Below are 24,751 nucleotides of genomic sequence, written 5' to 3' on the forward strand. Positions count from 1 at the left end.
ACCTTTATGGTACTTCTCACTGCCATGTATTTTCTCAAGACCATCACTCTCAGAGATTTGGGATTTCCCCTCTGGGGCAATTATATGGTATTTAGAAGATGAAGCACTGATTACCTTGATGGGGTTCTCACTAACTCCGGCTGTACCCTGTGGCATTTTACCTTTGCAGCCGGCAGGCATGTAGTGTTGGGCCTCTCTTTCCTGAGGCCTACATTTATAAAGGCGGAAATACCGCTGTATAACCAGTGACGCATTTCTCAGGGTTTGATAGTGAATCCTGTTCTGTGTCATCCTAGTCAGAGACTGGATCTTTATAGTTGCTCCTTTCATAATGAGGAACCTGTTTCGTACCATGCGGGCACGGTAGAATGATTGAAGTACACAGGCTGCTTTATTCCGGCGATTAAACTGACGAATTTTCATCCCTCTGTAGGCAGCCTGTAGGATGATATTTGCGGCGCGTTTACGCCGATAATTTTCTCTTTCCCTTCTTCCTTGGATAAGAGCTGTGCAGTGCTTCTGAATTATTCTAACGCTTTTCTCCTTTTTCAAAACGTTAAGTTCCTCCACGAGAGAATTCTGTTTTGTGCATATATGTCGCAATTCTGTTCTCAGAGCGTCCATTTCTTCCTGGTGCTGGCTCTGAGTGTGCATCAATGCATTCTGTAGTGCTTCCTGCACTTCTAATTTTTCCTGAGTCAACTGTTTCTTTACTTTTTCTGCTTGGTCAGTCAAATCTGAATTTTCCAATTTCAGAGTCTCATTTTCTTGCTTTACAGTCTCTAACTCACTCAGGGCAATCTCATGGGTTTGCTTCAACATTCCCAGCTCTGTGTTCAGACCGTGGCCCTCCAGGCGTGAGTTTTGCACCTCTGTGCTGAGCGCGTGAACCTCTTGTAGAGCCTTCCCGTATTTCTGTTTTAGGATAGCCATTACGGTGTTGGCCTTTTCCAGCCTAGTCGTCACCTCTTCCAGCTCACTCCGTAAGAGAGACTCTGTTTTCTTCAAAGCCTCGTACTCCTGTAAAGCTGGAAGTATACACCTCTGTAATTCGGCGTTCGATTCTCGCTCTTCCATCCAACATTCTCGCTCCTTCTTGCTCCATTCTCGCTCCTTCACCAAATCCTGCCACAGGACTTCATAATTATGGCGGGCAGCTTGGAGTGCAGAAACCAAAGCCTCTTTATCCTGGTTCAAGGATTCAGCTTCCCTTTGCTCCTCCTTTTCCTTTGCCACTGTTCCCGTGACAATTCTGCCGGTCACTCCGGTCTGCAGCACATCTCGGCGCCTTTCTGACGCATGTCCTGACAGCGCAGGTTCAAGTGGCTCGGTCACTTCCCCTGTGACTTGAGGAACAGTTTTCTTTTTCTTCTTCTTTCTTTTTGCTTTATTAGCTCCAGAGCTATCAGTGGTACTGGGCACACGCTCACTGGTATCAGCTTCCACATCTTGCTTGCACTCATAGGGCGTTGCTTGCTTTTGCAGCTGTTTGTCTTTGAAAATTTTGGGGCACACATCTTCCATGTGACCTACTTTATGACAGGCCCAGCATACTAAATTCATCGGTGGGTACGACTCTCCTCCAGGGGCCACATACGAGTCGTCATCATCATCATCGTATGGCCTGAAGGGACACTGTTTTTCATGATTATGTACATTACAAAACAAACATTTCACGTCGGCCATTTTAGAAACCCGGCAGGGACAATTTGCTAGCTGCAATTTCACTCACTTCAGCAACTTGCATACAGCACTTGCTAGCTGCAAATTCACTCACTTCAGCAAAAGGCATTAGCTTTACAAACAGCACTTGCTAGATGCAATTTTTTTTTCTTTCTTCTTTTTCAGCAAAACATTTTGGTTTTCTGTTTGGGTTCAGGGTGCTATTGCATCCACACTTCGCACATTCTCTGTGTATGCTAGAAGCACAACTGATATACACAGTGGGACAGACTTCACTCATAGCATCTGTACTTTAGTTCAGCTCGGCGGCCATTTTAAACCCCCGCATTTATTTGCAAACCCACAGACTTTTTTTTAGTGTCTGCCCGCATTCTCCACCATATGTGACAAACGCCCCTCTTTTGTAGCGCTGACGTCTGTCTGGGTTCTTCCCGACACAGTCTTCTAGGGTTAATTATACAACAAACAGGATCATGCAAAGTATTATGCTGCTTAACTCAGGCTTCTGCCTGCTTTATTTTCATCCAAGTAAGGTACTGCAGCTTTAACATGTGAAGGTTAGAGGTACTCAGATACTTTCATTCAGCAGTTCACATATTTCAGTGTTACAATATTTCCCACTCTGTTATTTCAAGAAATAAAACCAAAATCATATAAGCAAAATCCTATCCCTTTCAAGGATCTAACTACACATCAGAATCAGTCTCTCTAACAGCTGCTGGCCAACTAAACTGGTTCCCCAGCTTAAAACAATGCTCTCTCATTTAGGGTCACAAGATACAGCACAGTCTTTTAGCAACAGCAATAACCATTTGTTTTGTCTTATCTGTTCGTGGGGTCCAGGCAAATCCTCTGGTACTGTGATACGTGGAGGGGCCGTCAACCCCGATACTGGAAACAGGGGAGCAGCGATACCCCCAGCCTCCAGGCTCTAAGGAGAGAGAGTGAAATGCAAAACCTCTCTGCTCTAAGTACCTGTGCATGTGATTAGAAGAGCAGGTGAGGGAGAACTAGAGCCATTGTAATCTGTGGTCTGGATTTTCCATCCAGCTGCCTGAGTTAATGGGAAGCTGTGGAACGGATCATTAACTATTCCTGCACTTTCTGCTCTAAAATGGGGCAGAAAGCTGCCTAACATCTTTGGACTATGTCACAACACATACACACACATACATACATTTGAGCGCAGGCAACGGCGCAAAAAGATGATTTTCCTCATCTTCGCCGCTGTCTGTCGGCTCCCCTCTCCCTGCCGTGCGCGCGCGCGGCCCTTGTATAGAAAGGCTGACTTACGTCAGCCAACTAAAATTCCGCGCGCACGCCTTGTTAGCAGTCAGTTTAGTCAGGGACACAGCTGCAGACAGATTAATCTAGTGCTACTGATGTTCGAGAAAATGTAAATATGATAATCAGTATTTAGTGATAACCTTCATAAGAATTTAGTCATAATTACAATGTGGAGCTCCTTGCCCTTTGTGGATATATTTACTTTACAACTTTCAGTAATCCACTTGCAATGTTCCAGCACAATAATATTTTGACTGTTTTAAGCGTGCAAAAACACCTAGGCATTCAGGTTTGCACATTTTTGATAACCGTGTTGACGATGGAATCTTTTTAGCTGAATTGATGGCAAAAACCTGTCTATCTATCCCAGGGAGGACGGCACGTGTCTAAATTTGTATCTACTACTAGAGAAAGAGGAGAGGGGAATCAGATCATATTGTATACAATCAGTGTTGATTGTATAATATAGCAAGATGTTAAAAAGAAACATTTTGAACATGTATTGCTAATTCTAAGGGTTATCGGTGCAGATTTGCGGGTCCATTTTTATGTGATGCTGTTTGACATCTCTGTAACTAGTATTTATCAAAAGTGGGTCATACATAGGAGATGATTAGAATGCTAACATAGTATTCATTATCTCCCTGTCAACCCAATATCTCATATTCTAAAAAATAACTTTAAAGTGTGTTGTTATGTTACTATTCTTCTCTATAAAAATTATTCAAGTATAATATCAACTGTCATGATAATATCATGAGATATTTAGTATTTTAAACAATGTAGTGCTTCAGGGGTTAATGTAGCTAGAGTTTGATTTTCAAAATACAATATATTGGATTTATGACAAGTCAAGAGTTTTCCAGGGTCTGTGCTGGTCTTCAAAGAGGACTTAATTGAGAGAGGCCCATCACGGATGGCCCACTAAAAGTGATGTGTTGTTTAGAAGGTCAAACGATAACCAGAGACTACTACTCTGTCAGGCACAAAGAAAACTAAACGTTTGTGAAGGATTACTGGTGCATTCCAGAGAGAGGTGACACACAGGTTATGCATTCATTGGAGGACATTATTAAAAATGAGAATATCATGGGACGTCATCTACTGTACATACTAAGAGTTACATATCTGTAATCGTGGCAAAGAGTTGCATGCAATGAGACCACACACTGCATGGGTAAGAGGTGCCAAGGACACATCCATTTATCACTCAAATTTAGAATCAAGACAGTCGTGCGTCTGTCATGACTGCCTCAATCTATTGATGTGATTCACGTGTGTCTAGGTATTAGAGAAGGGAAGTTATGAGTCTGTTTATATATTGAGGCAAAACTTGAACTTCTGTTTGGTAGAAGTTTTTTTACTCTGTCGTAAAACTGTCAATCTGACAGCTGATTTACGACAGGCATGGGTTTATGTTGTTTCAATGGAGAAAAAACAGTACATAAGATTTTGCAAGGTATTGTGAAAATCAGATTTCAACACAGGTGTGTTTTGGTCCGCCAGTGACCTCTCTGGGAGAAAATCCTGACATATGGCAACGTAATGTACAGTATATGGATTTCTGTTTAATGTTTTATCCTTTTATTTTAAGAAATTGTCCTGTCTTTGCTGTCATTGTATATTCTTGTAATTTTTTTTCTTTAATCTTAGCACTTATATATGGTAAAAAATAGGGTAGAGACTGATCAATGCAAAGAAATACGGCTGGAGGCTCATATCCAAAACAAAAATAATTTATTAAATGCGCATAGTAGCGAAAAAGGCAAAAAGAGGTCCTCTGACGTGTTTCTCACCCGAAGGGTGCTTTATCAAAGAGTTAATCTTTGATAAAGCACCCTTCGGGTGAGAAACACGTCAGAGGACCTCTTTTTGCCTTTTTCGCTATTATGCGCATTTAATCAATTATTTTTGTTTTGGATACAAGCCTCCAGCCCTATTTCTTCGCAGTGATCAGTCTCTACCCTATTGTTTACCTTATCTACCTCCGGACTGAAGCACGCCACGCCGAGATTGCAGAGACTAACTTGAGTTAATATTGTTGGTTCTCATTAATTACCTTCTCCGACGGCTAGTGTGTCATTGCACTGCTCCAGCCGCCTTTACCGCCGGGTTCACGTCTGTGTGCCTAATGGGGTGAGTGCTGTTTATAACATCGCTGACCCTTGGTTGCACAGTGTAAGATCTCCCATGTTGGTTTGCAATGGGGCTATATTGTGAGCAGGACTTTATGTCTTTAACATATACACACATATTGTGCATTTTCTGTCGGTTATTGCTTTATGGCATACATTGTCTCAGATCTACAAGTGATACTATTGCTCTGTGTTGAAATACTTAGTAGCACCAGTCTAGATGAAAATTTCTACTTCTCCTAGCCCTACTACTTAGCACTTACAGCAGGGCCCCGCTTCTCGGCGCTCCGCTGATACGGCGGCACTGAGAAGGGGGCTGCCATGTTGAATGTAAAATCGTGCATGTCCGATATATTAATTTACATATTTTTGCATAATTCTTGGGTGGTGGAAACGTCTAGATATGATTGCTATTGAGTAAGGGGTTAATATTAACTCCTTGAAAGTACCTTGCACAGGAGACAGGTGAGTTAGCTAGATAGCCATGTGTATTAACCCTTATTGCATATCTAAGTCACGTGCCCACTTGTGTGCTGTTCGTGACAGATTGTTTATGGGGACGGATTGAGGAGAGATATTGTTCATTTGAGGGACATTTGTGAAGGTAAAAGTGGGCCGGCTTGCGAGCTGTGTATTAACCCTTGTCCCGTTTGCAGGTCACATGCTAGCTGGTGTCCCGTATGTGACATCAACAATTTATCGGGTATCCATAATCTAATGCATTCATAGACACACCTTCCATTGATAGAGACTTTTAGTTGCGTTTTTCTTCTTTAATTAAACTACAGTACATATCTATTTTAAAAAGGAAATTTTAAATCTTGAGAGGAAATGTGCACTGGTTTATGAAATTGTGCTATTACGAAATCCTAACCTCAGCTTTGCCTTAAACTACATTTATACAGCCTTTTTTTTATAGTACCTACTTTATTTTTAAGTAATGCAATTATTTTAAAAGTTCTAGTAATTGTTTTAGTCTCAGAGTCAATTACTTGTCACAGGAGTAAACATGGTTTATATAGTGCAGTTATGGTTCACTGATCCCTGGTATAAGCAGTCACTATAGTAACTCAGCCCACTTTATTCTTATGTGGCATGCTGAAAAATTGTGATGCTATTTATGAAATAAAGACAATACAGACAGAGGCCCATTTATATAACCAATGACCCTTAAATGGGTGTCAGTGAACAAATAAAATTGTCTGCACCTACTTCCTGATCCAGAACAATGAACCATAGTATTGACTTAATTTATTGTATACAATTCACTTCCACAGATAATAGATGAAACTATCTCATTCAAATCATTGCCAGCAAAGTTTACGATCTGTTAACATTTGTGGCTTTTCCTCTGGACCTCTGTGGTTTTGCTATTCATCTTTTGCAATCTATTTACAGTCTGGGGCTTAAGTCAGTATCAACTAAAAACACTGTACATGACACATATAATGTTATTTAACGGAAAGTTTTGTTTTAGGGCCTTAATAACCTTTATAAAATTCAGATAATTTGCAAGTAAGTCTAATATTTATCAACCAATGTCTGTGATACTGTATATTAATGAGAACTTGTATAATTATTGAGTGCATATGCATAGAGATGGGCAAATTTTATTTTGCAGATGTGGATCCTCCTCAGGTCAGCTTAGCTGGTTTCTTTGGCTGGCGGATTTCTGTGGCTCATTCTCAAAAAGGCCACCATTTCTGATTTTTTTTTTTTTTTAAGTTAATTTTTTTTTTGGGGGGGGGGGGGGGACGCCTACAGAGTTTTCATGTGAAAAAATGCATTGCCTTGTAACGAAAAAATGTAACAAAAAACTGTAACAAAGGTGATGTCATACTGCTAATGGGCGCGCGTGTGCATGCGCCCATCGCACATGCGCATAACAGCCCGCACGGAGGTCGTAGCCAGCATATTCACAGAAGAGGAGCTTGTAGGCCCCACCACGCATGCACAGTACCGCCCTTGTCCACCTCTAAGTACATTCGCGCTCCCCCTTCTTCCAGGACACATAGGCCCTAACGGCCAAGGGCCTCTGCGCATGGCCACGGCCCCACAGGCTGCAGGCCTCTGTTCATGCACGCCACCTAAGGCCTCGTTCAGGGTGCCAGCTGCAGGACTCGGAGGGAGGGCGTGAGGGAGGCAGTGCTGCAGTTTGCTGGGCGATCTGTGTTTATCCCCCAGCAGACTTTTCAGCGTTGGGGAGGGGGCGGGGTTACACACAGCAGGGTAAGTATCCAAGTTGCAGTCATGAAATCATTCTGAAGAATGATTTCATTGGCTGCCTAGGTCCCTGTGACGCTGCTGCAGCTCCAAAAAACGAAATTTTCGTTTATTGAAACTGTAGTCAGCTTCAACTCCTGGCTTCGGAGACAGGGCGGTTGCTACACTGACAACCAGTATTCAAATTGAATACTTTGTTTCTCACGGCAGCACGCACGGCAGCACGCCCTCCCTCCGAAGCCAGCACCCTGAACGAGGCCTAAGAGAGGACTGACCGTGGGCGGGTGGAGGAGAGGAGCCAGGAACACCGGGCAGGGAGAGAGTGAGAGAGCCACGTCCCCTGAGATCCTGGTGCTGAAACAGACATAAAGTCACAAACGCACACAACCAGTCACACACACACAGTCACACGCACGTATGCACAGAGACTCACACACGCACAGAGACTCACGCCGCAGGCACAGAGACTCACACACGCATGCACAAAGATGCATGCACAGAGACGCTCGCACGCACAGAGACACACGCACAGACACTCACGCATGCACAGAGACTCATACACAGAGACTTACACACACACAAGGAATATCCAGTTAGTATAAATATATTAGTGCTGTGCATGTTCATTCTAAGTCACACTTCTTTGTGTTTTGTCACTGAAATTGTTTTTTTGATTTTTAATTAAAAACATCACCATCACAAATACAATTTGTGTGACAAAAGACAATGAAGTTTCACTTAAAATGCATATGCTCGGCTCTTCCCAGATCCCAGTGCATTCTAAAGATTGCCATAGTAACCCCAGAGATCAAGAATATAATTATTTTTTTAACCAAAACAACAAAAAAGAGCAAGTCATGCTCAAGGGACAAAATACTAACATTATATGCGTTAATCTCAAATAGACTTCAGGAGGGGATTACTGCTTTAAGATCCCTTGTTAATTATGTGCCTACAGTAACCAGACTAAAATGCAAGAACCCAGCATTTGCAACATACATTTTCTAGAGCCATGGCTGCAATTGCTGCTTTAGGGATACACAGACGCAGATACACCTGGCAACGCTTAATATTCTTGAGAATAGACCAATAGACCAAGACCCTGGAGACCAGTGGAAAGTATGTACTATTATTTATTCAAATAATCAAATAAGTCAGATGCCGTTCGAATCCGCGTGTGGACTCTGAGGACTCGCACCAACCTTTGCTACTTCAAGGACATTTAAAGGCAACTACCATCATCCACTAGGGTTCTGTGGGTATGGGCCTATTGAAGGGGATTCTCCGAAGCGTTACCCGCCATTTTTTTCCTTTTGCTTTATTCTTACCACCACTTCGTTTTCTACTTTTTTTTAAACGTATCCGTTTCCCCCAGTTATTGTTAGTACAGTATATAGCCTTTGCTTGTTTACTACTTTTTCCATTTTTTTGGTTGTGTCATGTTCTATTTTTCTGCGCTTTGCCCTTTTCCAATAGATAAGCTTTTTTTTGTCTTTGCTATCTCTGTCTCATATAGTTTTTTTTTTCATTCATTTTGTTGTGTCTCTGTTTCTCTGTGTGAGATTCATATTTGGATATTTTTATACTGCATTTTGGATTAAAATTTGAGGTTTTAGTGCATATTCTTTTGCGATATTTTTCTTGAGGAACTTTTATCGTTCCTGTATACTGAGACTTTCTGTGTTTGAATGCTGATGACTTATCCTCGTGAACCAATTTTTAATTTTTTAGAGTGGTTTGCTTTTGAGTGGTGCTGTCTGTAATTGTTTATTATTTATTCCAGTGTTCCTCTCTGTTAAAGTTTTCTTTTTCTGTTTACTGCTGGCTGCTTGTTTCCTTGGTCATACGGAGCTTACAGAGCTTTTACACGGCTCACTTAAATTAAGGCGCAAATGATACACAGACCTAATTATTAAGCACCAACTTATAATTGCAATGCAAAGGACCTCAAAATAGTCAATGGTGCTAATCGGAGACCTCATTATAATATATTATGACTAGCTGCTAATGACTAACTCTAAATCGAGTCAATATTCTAGAAAAAAACTATGGTGCGGTGGTTCAAAATGGTTTGCATATTACATCTAAACTCCAAATTGGGCGCCAAAATGTTTAAGCACTGAACTTGTTTCTTTTTTTAAGCACTTATGGCTTCTTTCTAAGTCTAAATAAATTTAAGGCAAAACTTTTCAATAAAGTTGTGTGTTTTAGGTACATATACTGCAACATTTCCAAACTCGGCTACATAATGTTAATTTTAACGATCACCATACTACCAAACAAGACCAAAAAATAGAGCAAATATTTCTGTAACTCTAAAATTAATGGGTAGGTGAAGGAATCATTTCAAATATATTATCAATAGATGAGAAACATAAAGCTGGATAATACCTTATGGTAAAGCACTGCTTAGTTAATAAAGGCTTTGATATTTGCATATGACCATCTAGATTAAAATGAACCATTACACTTTAAGGATGTAATTTTTTTTAATTTTGAAGCAAATTGCCTTATATTTTTATGTGGTAATCTTGAGGGAAGAAAAACATATTTTTATATTCTATTTCCATCTTTTCTCCCTGTCATTTAGAGTTATAAGAATTGACAAGACTGGGTTGTTAATAGTCAACATTACTACGATATTGATGGTTTTATTCAGTAACCATAGACATTTGTTCAAAGAAATAGGTATAACGGATTTGAAACATATCTAAGACAAAAAGTAAGGTTTAAGATTACCCACTTACATGGCATTTTGTATGTGTTCCTGGTGTCAAGTTGCATATACACAAAAAGCTGTTTGGATAATAATAATTTTTAATAATTTGTTTTGAATACTTGAAAGTAGAGAAGTATACTAGTTATTTTTCACACACCATTTTACACCGGTACAATCACTAAGCTATTAAATATCTATTGTAAAGGAAATCTGAGGTTTTCAGAAATGCTGAAATGGTGGTACATTGGGCCTTCTTTACCATTTATTGTCAAGAACAACACCGCAATACTGGAGGAATTGGGAACCGTACAATAATAAAATGGGATTGAGGGTGCTGTAAAATTTCATTTCATGTGGAGTACCACTGCTTGGTAAATAATGGCCTAACTATCTGGTTTCTTTCACCGCTTGATGGTAGTCATTTTAATAAAAATAACACGGCTAAAAAAAAAAAGTTTGTGTACTGGCAAAAGCTCTCATCCCAGAAGTAAGCATATACTGACTATAACATTACTGTACACTTTTTCCCATCCTTTCACACCAATATTCCAGTGGGGGAGGGGAAGGTAAATCTACCTCAATAGGTGTGACACCTTTTTGACCCCGAAAAAGTTAAGATAATTGAGGGCAGAACTTTGAATTTTAAGTTGTGCTTCAGAATGACTGTGTTATGTTTTGACAGCAGTTAGGCACAGTGTAGACTATTATTATTATAGGCACTGGTAGATATGTAGAATTTGATTGCAGGTAACCACTAGAACCACCCATACTATTACTTATGAAGCCTACTAATAAATACAGTTAAAAGAAAAGGACCACCCATGCTGCCCATGTTAATCTCTAGTGTAAAACCTCTGACCCTATTTTATCCTCAGGATTGCATAATATTTCAGAAAGCCTTATGTGCTTCTAATATTTCCCAAGCATGCTGATTGTTGCACTGCTGTTTCAAATCACTGGTAAGGAGAATGTGATAGTGTAAAGCTTCTGACTAATCTCATAAATCAAACCAGATACAAACATGTACAGTACCTACATTGGAATGCATCCTCTGCCATAATATGAATATTTGCTTGGTGAACATCTGCAAATTAAAGTTTACCAAATACGTTATGAACTAGACATTATTTTAACCAGCTTTTGATTTGTTTGCATTGAATTTACACACTTCTTTCCCAACAACTTCTACACCCCTCAATAAAAAGCACCCCTCACAAATCCTCTATTCACCTTCTTCCTCTCTCTACTCCTTCTTGATGCTGGGGATATCTCACCTAATCCTGGACCCAGCCATATACACATCTCCTCTCACCCACACCTCCATGCCATCTCTGTCCCTGCTAATAGTATTAACCCATCTAATTTAATACAGTCCAACCTTAAAACTCACATCGAAAGACACATCACAATAGCCTGGCCTCATGGCTACTCTCCCACAGTCAGTCATTCCTACCAACCATGGTGGCCAAGCAATGTCATCTACAGCACTTATTATTCCCTCACCTGCTGTCTGTAAATCTCCCAACATACCACTTAGATTGTAAACTCTCAGAGGATGGGATTTCCTTTCCTATTATCTGACTTATTGTAGTTTTATAATTCTCTGTACTGTATTCTTTGTGAAGCACCGAGTACACTTTTGGCACTATATAAAGATCGACATACATTCATAGATTTACTGTGAGGCAATGGTGGTTCATAAACAACACAATGGTGGAAAATGAGAAATATGGGTTATCTTTATTTAAGCTGAAGTACTGTACTACTTTCATGTTACTGACAGAATGACATACGATGTCAGTAGCTCTAATTAACACCAGATCAAAGTCTATGACCTACATTTCCACTTCGTTTATATTCGAGGTTGTAAAAAGAAATTCAAATGTTGCACCCTTTGCACGCTGGACTTCTGCTTATACACCTTCACTAAAGTCCTTGTTGAGATACAGTAAGACTATTGCTGTTGGAGTTGAGGCCTTTAAAGTGTATATATCAACTATGATTTAAACAACTTGGCAAATGATATCGGCAGCAGGAAACATTCTGATATATTGTATTATAGAAATGTATATGAGTGAAGCAAAAGAATACTATGACAACCCCACCTATTGTATGTGGCACTTGAGTATAATATGTCAGTTATTACAGAACACAAGCTAAAATTGCATTTTTTGTTAAACTAATGCTGAGATTATTTTTGAACATGTCAGATTATCAAAATACATTGATTTGCTCACATTCATGATTGATTTAGATTTTCATGACCGAGTAGCTATATTTATTTATTTATAAAATGTTTTTTTACCAGGAAGTAATACAATGAGAGTTACCTCTCGTTTTCAAGTACTGTATGTCCTAGAACAATAGGAGAAGACATGAGCTTGAAATAGCTACCAGTTTTCCGTAACTTGACTTCTCTGCAACGTATTACGTGTCTGTCATACATTGAATAACTTTTCCATTCACTATCATACAGGTTTTATTTTAGTGATGGTGTGTGCACCACAAGGACATTAATAGGTTAGGGATCTTTAGTGTGATTGAATTTTAAACTGACCTTTCAACATTTCTCTGCCGATATTTTTAGAAATGTTATTAGTTTAGTGTGGTACTTGCAAAAGCAGAGCTGAATAATAATACTTTCCCAGTGTTGTGTCTGGGCAATCGAAAACCTTTACCAGTGATACAGTACCTTGCCTTTCTTTTTTTTCTTCTTTTCTTTTGTAACCCTTTACTTGCACTAGTGTTTCTACAACTGTTGTCCCAAATTTTACTGTGCTCCCTAGCAGGAAAAACTTGGATGAGTGAAATATGACATCATTTGGAAGTAACGAATGAGGTGACACTTAGGAAAATGCAGTGTTCATGTGAGAATTGTTCATGACAACAATTTCTTCTGGATAAACATGCTAGCCATTGAAAGATAGGCCATGGGTTTATAGACGGACTTATGTGGACCACTTGTACAATGTTGAAATAGGTTTTCAAAGGCCCACCAGGTGAAACAGACTCTTGTCTATTGTCTATTATAGACCACGATGAACAAAAACAAGTTATATAATATGGCTTTCACTCATATATACATACACAGGGTCATACAAACATTCATCCGTGTATATATGTATACATGCTCTCATAGATAAATACACTCACACCTGCATACATACACACATTAAGGGCCGGCAGTACTCCCAATGCCCAGTGATCAGGCAGCATGAATACTCCCAATGTGCAGCGATCAGACAGCAGGAATACTCCCAATGCCCAGCGACCAGGCAGGGCTCAAGACGGCATGCTGGTAGTGGGGCCAAGCCTCTTGCACCATCATGACATCAAGTTGCCATGGCAACATGACATGTCCACATGACACTGCGAAGCTGCAGAAGTCCCACCACTCTGCATAAGTTAGGACCTCCCCAGCTACACACACCCTCCCCCATCCCTAACTTGGGGTGAGCCGCGGTGTTGTCCTGCACCACTTCGGGTACTCCCCTTCTCCCCTCTCTCCTGTTGGATGGAATTTGGATCCCGGTGCTGACTGGAGGGAGAGGAGGGAATGCAGGGCTCCCCAAAGGTGCAGGACCCAAGGCAACTTCCTTGCCCTAAGGCCGGCCCTGCGGCATAGTTCTATATAGAGCAAGTACTCAATACTTTAACTGATAGACACAGTGGAAATGTATTGTTCCTACAGCTGCACTCACAGGAAGACTGCCATGGGAGATTTGGTCAATCTCCAAAGTCTACAGAAGTTTAATGGTATGTCATGGTTATTCAGAGAGACAGATGAATAAAGGAACAAAGGGCACTGCGGATTTAAACAAAATAAACTCATTTATTGAGCCAACACGACGTTTCGACCTTAGTGGTCTTTTTCAAGTGACAATGGCGCCATTGTCACTTGAAAAAGACCACTAAGGTCGAAACGTCGTGTTGGCTCAATAAATGAGTTTATTTTGCTTAAATCCGCAGTGCCCTTTGTTCCTTTATTCATCTGTCTTGGACTGATTGCAGGCTTTCGTGCAAACATTGGAGCACCGGTAATTGTATGTTTTTTCTATTTTTGAGGTGTGCAGCATCACTCTATTTGTTCTGGACTATTCAGAGAGACAGCCATTCTGGGCTTCAAGGGCCTACCTGTTATGGGGCCATTTGAGGTATTCCCAGGAACCCAGTGCCTAAACCTGGGACCAAAAGTCTACTACAAGCAAAAGTGGTAGAATGCAAAAGGCAGTGTGACTCGTCCCTCCTCCTACTCTTTTTTTCCTCTCACGCCCCCCTCTCGCCCTCGCTCAGTTTCTCACTCACAGTAAATCATATTTTAAAAAAATCTCTCCACAGCAGCAGTGCCCAGTGGCACTTTGTTGTAAAGTGGAGCCAAATATGTTGTGCGTGTGAGAGAGAGGGAAACACAGACCTCCACACCAATTGCACCACCGCTGCAGGACTAAATTCAAGTATGATATAGATTGAGGTATTTACAGATGTTAGAGGGACTTTAGTCCTTTCCATCAAATCTCAGTGCAGCAGTGTGAATGAGTAAGTGGCAAATGACTAACAAATTAGTGTACAGCCCCAGAGAAAATGCTAATAAGGTGTAAGTATTTTAGACATGTTCAAAGCAGCTGCTCTATTCTTAAGTGGTTTGTGTGTGATGGCTTTTATACAAATAAGAGAATATGCTGACTGAACAGCTCTACGTTTCTTTTTTAAGGATCTCAAATTGGCACAAAGGACATATTTGCTGCAATATTAATCAGAGTTTTAAAGCCCATTAGAATAGGGCTCATGTCATTATTATCAATGGTTAAATCCAGTGGGAGTTTTACAGAGACTTATGTGAAGGCTAAATGAGAATTATAGCTAGTGTACACAGCTGTAGGATAAAAGACAGTTTCACAGTCTACACTGCTGTATGTCAAGAGTTAACTTGTAAGCTCACACAAAGCTGTAAAATACATGTTTGTGGGTACTAAGCCTGCACCTGCCCTTAATATGTTATTTGTTTCTAAATTGCATAGCGTTTCACTGCAGTGTTGGTAGAAGATACAGTATGACAGCACTGCAGCAAAACAACATGACATGGCTTTGTCAATCAGAGAAGAAACATGCTAATTAACATTTACTAATATTAAAACTGATGATAGAATATATAGTACATTAACACCGTTGCTACTAAGTTATCTGTTTTGTTGATTACTAAAATAGTATAAGGTGTAGCTAATCAAATTCTTGCTGATTACTATGTCACAATTACAATTGTGTTGTATTTAAAGCATTTGGTCCTATTTTAATGAACGTTTTAATAATATTGTATTTTCATGAAATATTTTAGGCTCTGAATATAATTTTTTTGCATTAAGTCCTAGATCAATATTTAGACCTCACAATTGTAGAACCACAATTCCCATGGGAACAATAATATTGAACAAAAAAAACTTGTCCTTGATATGACAACTCTTCCAAGGCTCCTCAATTATTTTCACAGGAGTTCACTTTCTGTTAATTTAAAGTTATTAATTCCACATCACATTGTGCAGTGCTGGTAACCTTTCAGTTGAGTAATAATCTGCTTCCCAAGCCTTCTTTAAGATAGTCAAGTGGACAGGAGTTACACATCCGAATCCAATTTGGGTCTTCATTGGGATCCATTTGACTATTCCTGTTTTGTGCTCTTTGCATCATCATTAAAATAGTAGGGTAGCGAATGCTTTCAAAGTTATTTTAATTCTAAACGAAGGTAGAATATAACAAGTTCGAAGGTAGAATATGTTTCAGTGCATAGGAGGAATCTGTTTTAGCATACAGTATATGGGCAAATAATAATTTGAGCTAAAGTGGACATGCCTACTTGGTGTTCATTTGCATCTCACTACCCAAAATACTTGACTACAGTTTAAAAGGCATTTTGCTTATATATGGAGTTGGGGGTCTTTGGAGCTAAACCATGTAAATTTCAGCTCTAAAAAACACTTGATTTGCCCTGATATATACTGTACCTTTGAAGGTGCTGCTGGTTCTTTATGCAGGTTTAAATCCCCCACATCAAGCGGGCCAATGGGAAGCCATGTTGATTAACATTGCGACTTCCTATTGGCGCGTGTCATGCCGGAGCTTTAATACTCCATTTTGTTTCCCCTAGAGGAAAAAGTACTGGGGCACATTTGGAGGTATCTATCCCGGGAAGCCCGGGGTTGCAGAGAGCTGAAATTAACACTGTTCTGCTCCGGAGTCTGCTTCCTATACAATTATAATTTTTTTTTTATAAAGGGGGTAAAAAAATTAGCTTAGGCAGAACCACACCTTTAACTACAGTACAATTTGAGTACTCTATTTTTGCTACACATAGATACTTAATATCATTGCATTCCTAAAACAAAAAGTGTGAGACACAGTCATCAGTCGTGTTGAGGAAGAACTCATTTAGGAAAGATCTTTAGGTTTCTCTGCCACTCTCTGCCATTCAGAGTACAAAAATGTGTTTTGTGACAAGTCAACTCCCACCTCTGTCATCATTCTAATCCCACTGATCTCATTGTTCCTTTACACATTTTAGTTGTTTAATATGAGATATTCAAGCCTTTGAGCTAATTATTTTTTTAACACCATGAAATCAGATAATGCCCCAAAGGTATTTTTTAGCTGATGTCGCTCAATCTATTCACTGACACCTCAACCAGAACCACTGGAACACACCGAAATAATGGCAGAAAACACTAATCCTAGGAGTAAAGTTTAGTACACTGACTTACAGTATGCAAACAAATAGGCTTCTTGGAATATGGGTGACTGATGGAGATTCACATATTATAGCATTATATAGTTGGAAACATTCTTTTAAAGAATAATGTAATCATCACCTAAAACAGTGGTTTTCAATCCTCTCTTTGGGGAACTCTAGTCAGACAATATTTTGTGAATAACCAAGAAATACTCTATATCAGGAGTGGCTAACGCCAGTCTTCAAGGGTCAACAGGTCAGGTTTTAAGGATATCCCTGCTTCAGCACAGGTGGCTCAATCAGTGACAGTCAATGACTGAGCCACCTGTGCTGAAGCATGGGGTATCCTTAAAACCTGACCTGTTTGTGGCCCTTGAGGACTAGAGTTGGCCACCGCTACTCTATATGTACTATATATGGATGTAGTATATAGTCTATATGAATCTGCATGATTGTTAATCCCTTGGCCATTCTTAACATCTGGTGTGTCTAGTGTTCCCTGCGGAGAGTGGCGACATAAAATATTTTGATAGAAGTAGCAGTTTTGAAAACGGACGTGGCATTTGCTTGTTATACCACGCTGCAAAATCTGGAATTGTCGTTCATTGTTCCGGCCTCGATATTAGCACTCACCATTTTGGTTATTTATACGCAGTCACTTCAATAGTCACTTAATTACTCATTTAGAAAATGTAACGGTCCCAAAACTCCTAAAGTAAAAAATAAATGCAAATGTAGGAACCATATTGTGAATAAACATAAACTTGAAATATGGGAGATACTTCTTATTGCCAGATGCCAGTTCCATAATTATTCAAATACATTGAGCTTTGAACAAAAATGAAGTGAAATAATGACCAGCTAAACCTGAATGGCTGGAGGTCTATCAGGTGTTTGTTTGCAATCTAATATTTTCAGCGTTAGTGCTCTGCAGTGATACTGTATTTTGTTTAATAGAGGCTCTTGCAAACATTTGAGACTTTACATATACAAAGCATTACATATTGATTTGTATACCTCTTAAATGTTTTGTTTGCCGTCTAGTCCATAAAGACTCCATAGTAATTAAAATCAGCCCATGAGTCTTTTGTGCCTAAATGTCTGTCTACCTTGGGCTTTTCCGTTAATTAGAACCTATGAGCACCAATAGTTCTAATGAAAACATTGGAGCCTATGTTCTAAGATCATATTGAACATTTTTTTTTTGTCAACATTTTAGTTTTAAAAAGTAGTATAAAGCTTCCTAAACTGTGCGTGATTTCTCGCTATGCACCACCCCGAGACTCTTGCGTTCTGCTCAAGGATGTCTTCTTTCTACCCCCTTTTTATCTAAAGCCCTCTCCCGCCTTAAACCTTTTTCACTGACTGCCCCACACCTCTGGAATGCCCTTCCCCTCAGTACCCGACTAGCACCCTCTCTATCCACCTTTAAGACCCACCTTAAGACACACTTGCTTAAAGAAGCATACGAATAGCACTGTGAACATTCTGAACACATGATTCATAAAGCTTGGCCCCCTGCAGACGCACTTACCAGAACTCACTCCCTCCTGTCTCTGTACGTTCTCCCTACCTACCAATTAGAATGTAAGCTCCTTGGGGCAGGGACTCCTCTTCCTTAATGTTATGTTTGTCTAAAGCACTTATTCCCATGATCTGTTATTTATATTATCTGTTATTTATTTGATTACCACATGTATTACTACTGTGAAGCGCTATGTACATTAATGGCGCTATATAAATAAAGACATACAATACAATATGAAGGTTGTTATGCGACTTCATACGCGTTCGTTGTTTGATGCATTGATTCTTGTTAAATACCTGGTTGATGCCGTTCAAATGAAAACAGAATTATGTGCAGTTTTATTTATTAGTATTAGTAAATGTGAATTATTAATGTCATATTAATTTATAATTTACATTCTGTGAAAATAATAATACATTTTGTTAACCTCATATGGAATCATCAGAGCTGCGTCATATTAATTTTTGGAAAATTAGGCGCTAACAATATAAACATACATTTTAGGCGTTACGCCGGGTTCAACTTGGTGGACAATTGTGATGAAGGTTTAACAATTATTTATTTGCCACACCGATCTATAGAATTTTATTTAGCACATGCTTTTCACTTCTGGGCATCATGTGCATCCAATCTGTTTGCGCCAATATACTTGACTATAACCATTTTTGCTGCTTAAGGCAAATATTCAGAAAAAAAAGGGTTCATACACACACACACACACACACACACACACACTATAATTTACCTTCTTGTTCCAACATTGTCCCTCATTTCCGCTCGACTGTAAGCTCTCACGAGCAGGGCCCTCACTACCTCTTTGAATCTGTTTGTGCATGTTCGTCCTTACTGTTTTTTATAATATACATTACTCTGTACCCCATTATACCGTGCTGCCAAATATGTTGACGCTTTAAAAATAAATGATAATAATAATAATTTGTGATTTACGTGTGTCAATTTGACTATTTGTTAAATTTGTGATGCTTAGTACATAGACACGATTAACATGAGATACATAGTGTGTAGCTATTCTACAGAATAATTCCTATGGCAATACGTTGAGTGCTGCTGTGTCATAACTGAAGAGGTGGTGCCTTTTATGTAAATACAACTTATGCAAATATCTGTATGTAGAACTGGATGTCTGTGTATAAAATATTTACACAAGACAACCCCGAAGAAACTATGTAGTGAAATTTTATGTAATTATAAAACAAACTAAAAAGGTGTGAACCCGAATAATGTATTTGCGAAAGCACTCTTAAAATATTTTTTTTTATTATTATTTTTTAAAGGATTTTTGCAAAATGCAACAAATCTATTGTGTGAAAATGAGAAAGAATATTAATCCTTTTTTTAAGCTAAAACAATCACAGGACTGTATCTCAGGGGTGCTGAAGTACTGTATAGGAAAGTTTGAAATCAATATCTTCCTTATATTTCCTATATCTTTAGATAACAAGACAGTTTTATTTCATTTATTATTTTAATTACGGGGTTTTAGATTGGCCTTTAAATTGCACATTTGAACCAAGTTCCTTTAGGACAGCAAGAGAAGAGTCAGCATATATAATTCTACGGTTATGTGTACAACCACGGATTCATCAGGGTTTTAAACTGTTCGCCAAGTGTTATGGATTCAATTTTAATTGGGCATTGCTATGAAAAGGAACACAAGAAATGCAATTAGAAACTGAAGTGTTTTTGAAGATTGTACAAAAAAATGAGGAGGGGAATTAACAAGTAGACTATTTTTGCATATACAGTAGCTTGGATGCTAGGCTACTGAACACAATCATTTCATGACAGGAAGGATTCTGAGCATGTGCGTCTCCCTTTTGAAATTTCTCTCCTGCAATTATTTTAGAATGACTGATCCAGTGAATGATAATTTGGCACAAGGGATGTAGATGGTTTTGACCTCATTAGAGCAATATTTTGAGGAAATAATTACATTTTATAAATGATTAAGTGAGGTAAATAATTATTGTTCACCAGATTGTCAGAACGAGGCTGCAAAGGCGTATTTTGTGCCCAAATGCTACAGAACATTTTAAACTATTCAGTATCGGTAGATTGACTTGCAACAACTTGCCATTGAATAGATCAGGGGTGGCCAACTCCAGTCCTCAAGGTCCACCAACAGGTCAGGTTTTCAAGGATATCCCTGCTTCAGCACAGGTGGCTCAATCAGTGTCTCATTCTTCGATTGAGCCACCAGTGCTGAAACAGGGATATCCTGAAAACCTGATCTGCTGGTGGACCTTGACTGGAGTTGGCCACCCATGGTATAGATTGTTGACCCCATCAGAACTACATGTGCCCACACAAAGTTTTGAGGTAATGCTAGTGACTTCTTGTCCTCATACAATCTCTTTCAATGAGTTAACTGTATTTCATTCTCTACAATAGCTTATTTTGTCTCTTGTCTGTTTGTCTGGAACATATATATATTTTATGACAAAATAAATATCCCCAAGTAATGTAAACCAAATACAGTATATATTTCTTGACTTTACATGAATAGGTAATGTTCTCCCTCCATTCCTTATCACATTTTGACATTTGTGTCCAAACTTTGAAGCCTCCTTACTATCTCTTTAGGTCAATCAAAGTTACATCTTTATTAGGGTTAAAAAAAAAAGGATGTGTGTGTCCATTAAATGAAACTTTGCTTGAATTATAATTTGTTGTGTAATCTTTAAATGCAAAGTGTTAACACACCTGTGTGCTGATAAATGACATGAATTCAGGTCACTCACAACATTTATGGTCCATCAGTGGGGTGCTTCTTTGTGATAACATCTACTTGTAGGCTATCATGTTTTACTACACAAACATTGAGCTACTCTATACACACATCTGAAGCAGTTTTATCTTATCAAAATTATACACTAATAAAATTGATAGTCCAATTGTGGCTGGGGCCAAAGGAATATGTTAGATGTTTAATATTGTGGTACAAAAGTGACATGTAATCCTGTATCTCTTAACTCTTACTCTGCTGGGGAGGCCTGCAATCATTGTAGACCCCCTACAAAACCACTGATATTAAACAGGTCTTTAAATCCTAGAACTCCTAGTGGCAGGCAGGGTGATATACATGTACTGTATTTATAACAGAACCTCCACATCATTGATATACTGCCAAAGCTGCAATGCTTCTCTTCTCCCAGGTGCACTGTGTTTCCCTCTGTCTGTGCAGGCAAGCTAGAAATAGCCATGCAACATTACTCTTATTTAGCGCTCCGTCCTCTTTATGGCATATGTCCAAATTCTGATTAAATTGTGTCATCCAATCTTGACTGAATCAATAAGCTAACATACATCATTTCCGTACTTCGAAGATTCCAGAAAAGAGTGACACAAACTGACAACACATATTGTTTACCAGTGTCAATAGTTTTCTTTACTTTTCGCAGGCATCTAAACCAACACTTTAGTATTTGTGTCTGTGTATGCAACTATACATTTAAATGTTTAAAATGAGATATATACACCCACACACACAGTTTGTTGATTTAGTTGGCAGGTTTGGGATTCAATCACACCATTTAACATATTGGGATTTACTTTATTGGAAACCAAATATTTGATTAGAAAAGGGAAGCCCAAATTGCCTTAAGGAGCCAGAAATAGTCTCTTGGCAACAGTAAGTTAAAAGAGGCTACCTATTTTTTCCATGATGTTTGAGATGCGGGCAGTATTGACAAAGAGTAAAATCAAAGCAAAATAATGTTTGACTAGCATTGTTATTTAGTAGGTTGTACATTGCACTAAACCTGGAAAGATTGCCAATAGCATAAGCAACAAATACCCTCTGTGAGCACATTCACAGTCTCAGACATTAGTATGAGGGAAGACAAAGCAGCATTTCCTTTTTGAATATACATTTTTTTTAGTCAATCATTTAACTATTGCACAGCTGGAGTGCCCCAGAGCTGATCACATAGCAATGTTGTTGCAGAACCCTCTAGCTTTAAAGGGAATAACAGGAAATATGTCACGCATTGGGGTATTGTTAGTTACAAACATCTGCTGCATTGTTAGATGTATTTCCAGGCACAAGCTGATGCATTTGTAATAAAATGACTGTGCGTGGTTGAGACTCCTTTTTATATATTTCAATCCTTGGCATGTAAATGCTATGAATAATAACTTAGTGTGGGGATGAATACACCACCTCCTTGAGTCCAAAAGCAAATTCTTCCTGACTCTCATAATTGAGCAAAGGGATGGAGATAAGGAAGCACACAGACGTAGAATTTGTAACAGGCTTTATATGTGTGGAAAGAAAGGCATTTTGGAAATGATGTAAAAATTCCAGAGTAGTCGCAGATCAAATAAGTTTGTTGAGCTTCCAAAATAGTTCCTTATTAGAAAAAAAAAAGGAAGCCGACTGGCTACGGTCTCTTCAGCAGTTTGGGCTATCATTCTCAGCTGGGATATGCATTGTGATCTCTTAATAAACTCCCAAATCTTCGCTCTTTAATATACACACAGTATTCAGGGTGCATGCTATTCAAGACTAAAATGTACATTGCTTTTCAAGTAAATTCCATCTGTAAGTACATTGCCTTAAAGGATTTACGGCTCTGGTGTTGTCTTGTTTAACCCTTAACGTGCTGGAGTGGATAGAGATGTATTGTACAGTAATAAAGGAAGGTGGTAACAAAACAGCATGGCTAGTTGAGTGAAAACCTTAGTAAGGTTTAATGACCCCAAAATGTGATGATAAAAATGTATACACAGCATACTAACGCATTGTCTGCAAAATAATGGGCAAAGAGATGGAAGTGACTGATTCAGAAAGCACAGCAAATGTCCTTAAAAGCTACCCCGCTGTGAACCTGGTAATTGCCAAAGGAGATTAGGACCTCTAGTTAATGTAATTCTTTTTTTTTTTTTTTATCTAACATGCGTCAGTTGCAACTGCATTAGCAAACAGACATTGAAACTGTCTCATCAGCCTGGCAAGAGGATATGTTTTAAGGGAAGTCATTTAGCACAATCCCTAAGATGTAGCCTGGCAGAAATCCAATGACTGTGTGGGATATGCTCATGCAGCCGCCGTGATCTCTGCCTTCCATACATTGAAATGTGTCTAAAGACCCCCTTTGAAAGGACAGCCGTGCTCATTGTTTTATTGACTACTAATTGGGGAATCTATTTAATGTGTCATTACATAAGCACAGGAAAATGTTTTCTTTTACCTCTAGCTTTTAGAGGCTCCTGTATACTAAAAAATAACCCACACGTAGTGCTCTGAATAACTAGATCTACATGGAAATATTATTTATTTATATAATATATATATTAATATATAATATAATATATATATATATATATATATATATATAATTGAATGCAAGCATTTAATCTTCTATGAGTAAGGAGGGAAAACAGGTGTTATTTGAATAGAATATATCATTCAACTTACCCACTAGCAGTTTTCATTTCTTAAGATCTTCTGTAAATTCCTTAGTTCTGGCCACAATGCACTTATATTAAAACCAGGATGTGAATAGGTGCAGCTATAGTTTCATGTACATTCGCACATATCCTACACCATGAGAAGGAGCTGCTTGCCTGCTAAGATCCTTTATATCTGCCAGAGCTTTGTTTCTCTCTGGCTGACGCTGACAATCCAATGCAGAGACGAGGTGCCTGTGTAGCCTGCTTCTTTCTGTGCTGGTGCTGGTGGTTAGTGCTGCATCATTCACCCGATCAGTTGTCACACTGACACGGTGCTGCCCGCTCAGCGATCATTAATAACTGAACACCCTCCACTCCCCAGAGAGGAGCCAATAGCTTCAGAGCGCCAAGATACAGCACTCACAGCTGCTCTAGTCTGGTTGGCTGAAACAACATGCCTATTATAGGACATTGCTAGGACATTATAGTACAAATAAAAGAAACCAGCCTCTTTCCCCTCATTTCTAGGAGAGATTTCATTCTTTTTTGTGGGTAACACTATGCTGTTTCATCATTTCCACTTCCTTCTTAACGCTGAGTTTGTATTCATATTCAAACCAGTCATACCCACCAGCACAACAATATTCTGGATATGTTAATATTGCTAACCTTTGCTCTGCTTGCAAGTCTGCTAGTGAATTGATGGAGAGGGTTTAAAAAGGCATCTTTCATCTTTGTGGAAATATGAAAATCAAAGTAGGTTTGCATAATGCATTATCACACATTTTTGTCCTCTGTTGACGAACCAATACATTTGATTTGGTAAAAATGGCAGCAGTGATAGCAGAATGATCTGATCATTCACTGTACAGCAACATGCCTGTGTTGGGAAACTTGTTCGTGCTAGGCGAGCATGTGCACGCGAGTGCACGGCGCTCAGCTGCTTGGCGAGACAAATCAATTTGATTTGGCCGCTCGCTGGCTCGTCGCGTGATCGTTTCGCCCAATGAGGACGAACCAGCTCTGTGACGTCATAGCCATGC

General features: G+C 39.1%; 1 protein-coding gene across 1 annotated transcript in view; it reads right to left on the reverse strand.

The window, feature by feature from the left end:
- The window catches only part of LRRN3 (leucine rich repeat neuronal 3), a 69,178-nt gene extending 45,052 nt beyond the window's left edge, over positions 1 to 24,126 (reverse strand). Inside the window, exon 1 of the mRNA XM_075600030.1 lies at positions 23,734 to 24,126. The gene's annotated coding sequence lies outside the window, so the exon portion shown is untranslated. The remainder of the gene's footprint in view (positions 1 to 23,733) is intronic.
- Positions 24,127 to 24,751: the final 625 nt, after the last annotated feature.

The sequence above is a fragment of the Ascaphus truei genome, chromosome 5 (genome assembly GCF_040206685.1).
Source record: "Ascaphus truei isolate aAscTru1 chromosome 5, aAscTru1.hap1, whole genome shotgun sequence".
In the NCBI taxonomy this organism is placed as follows: Eukaryota; Metazoa; Chordata; class Amphibia; order Anura; family Ascaphidae; genus Ascaphus; species Ascaphus truei.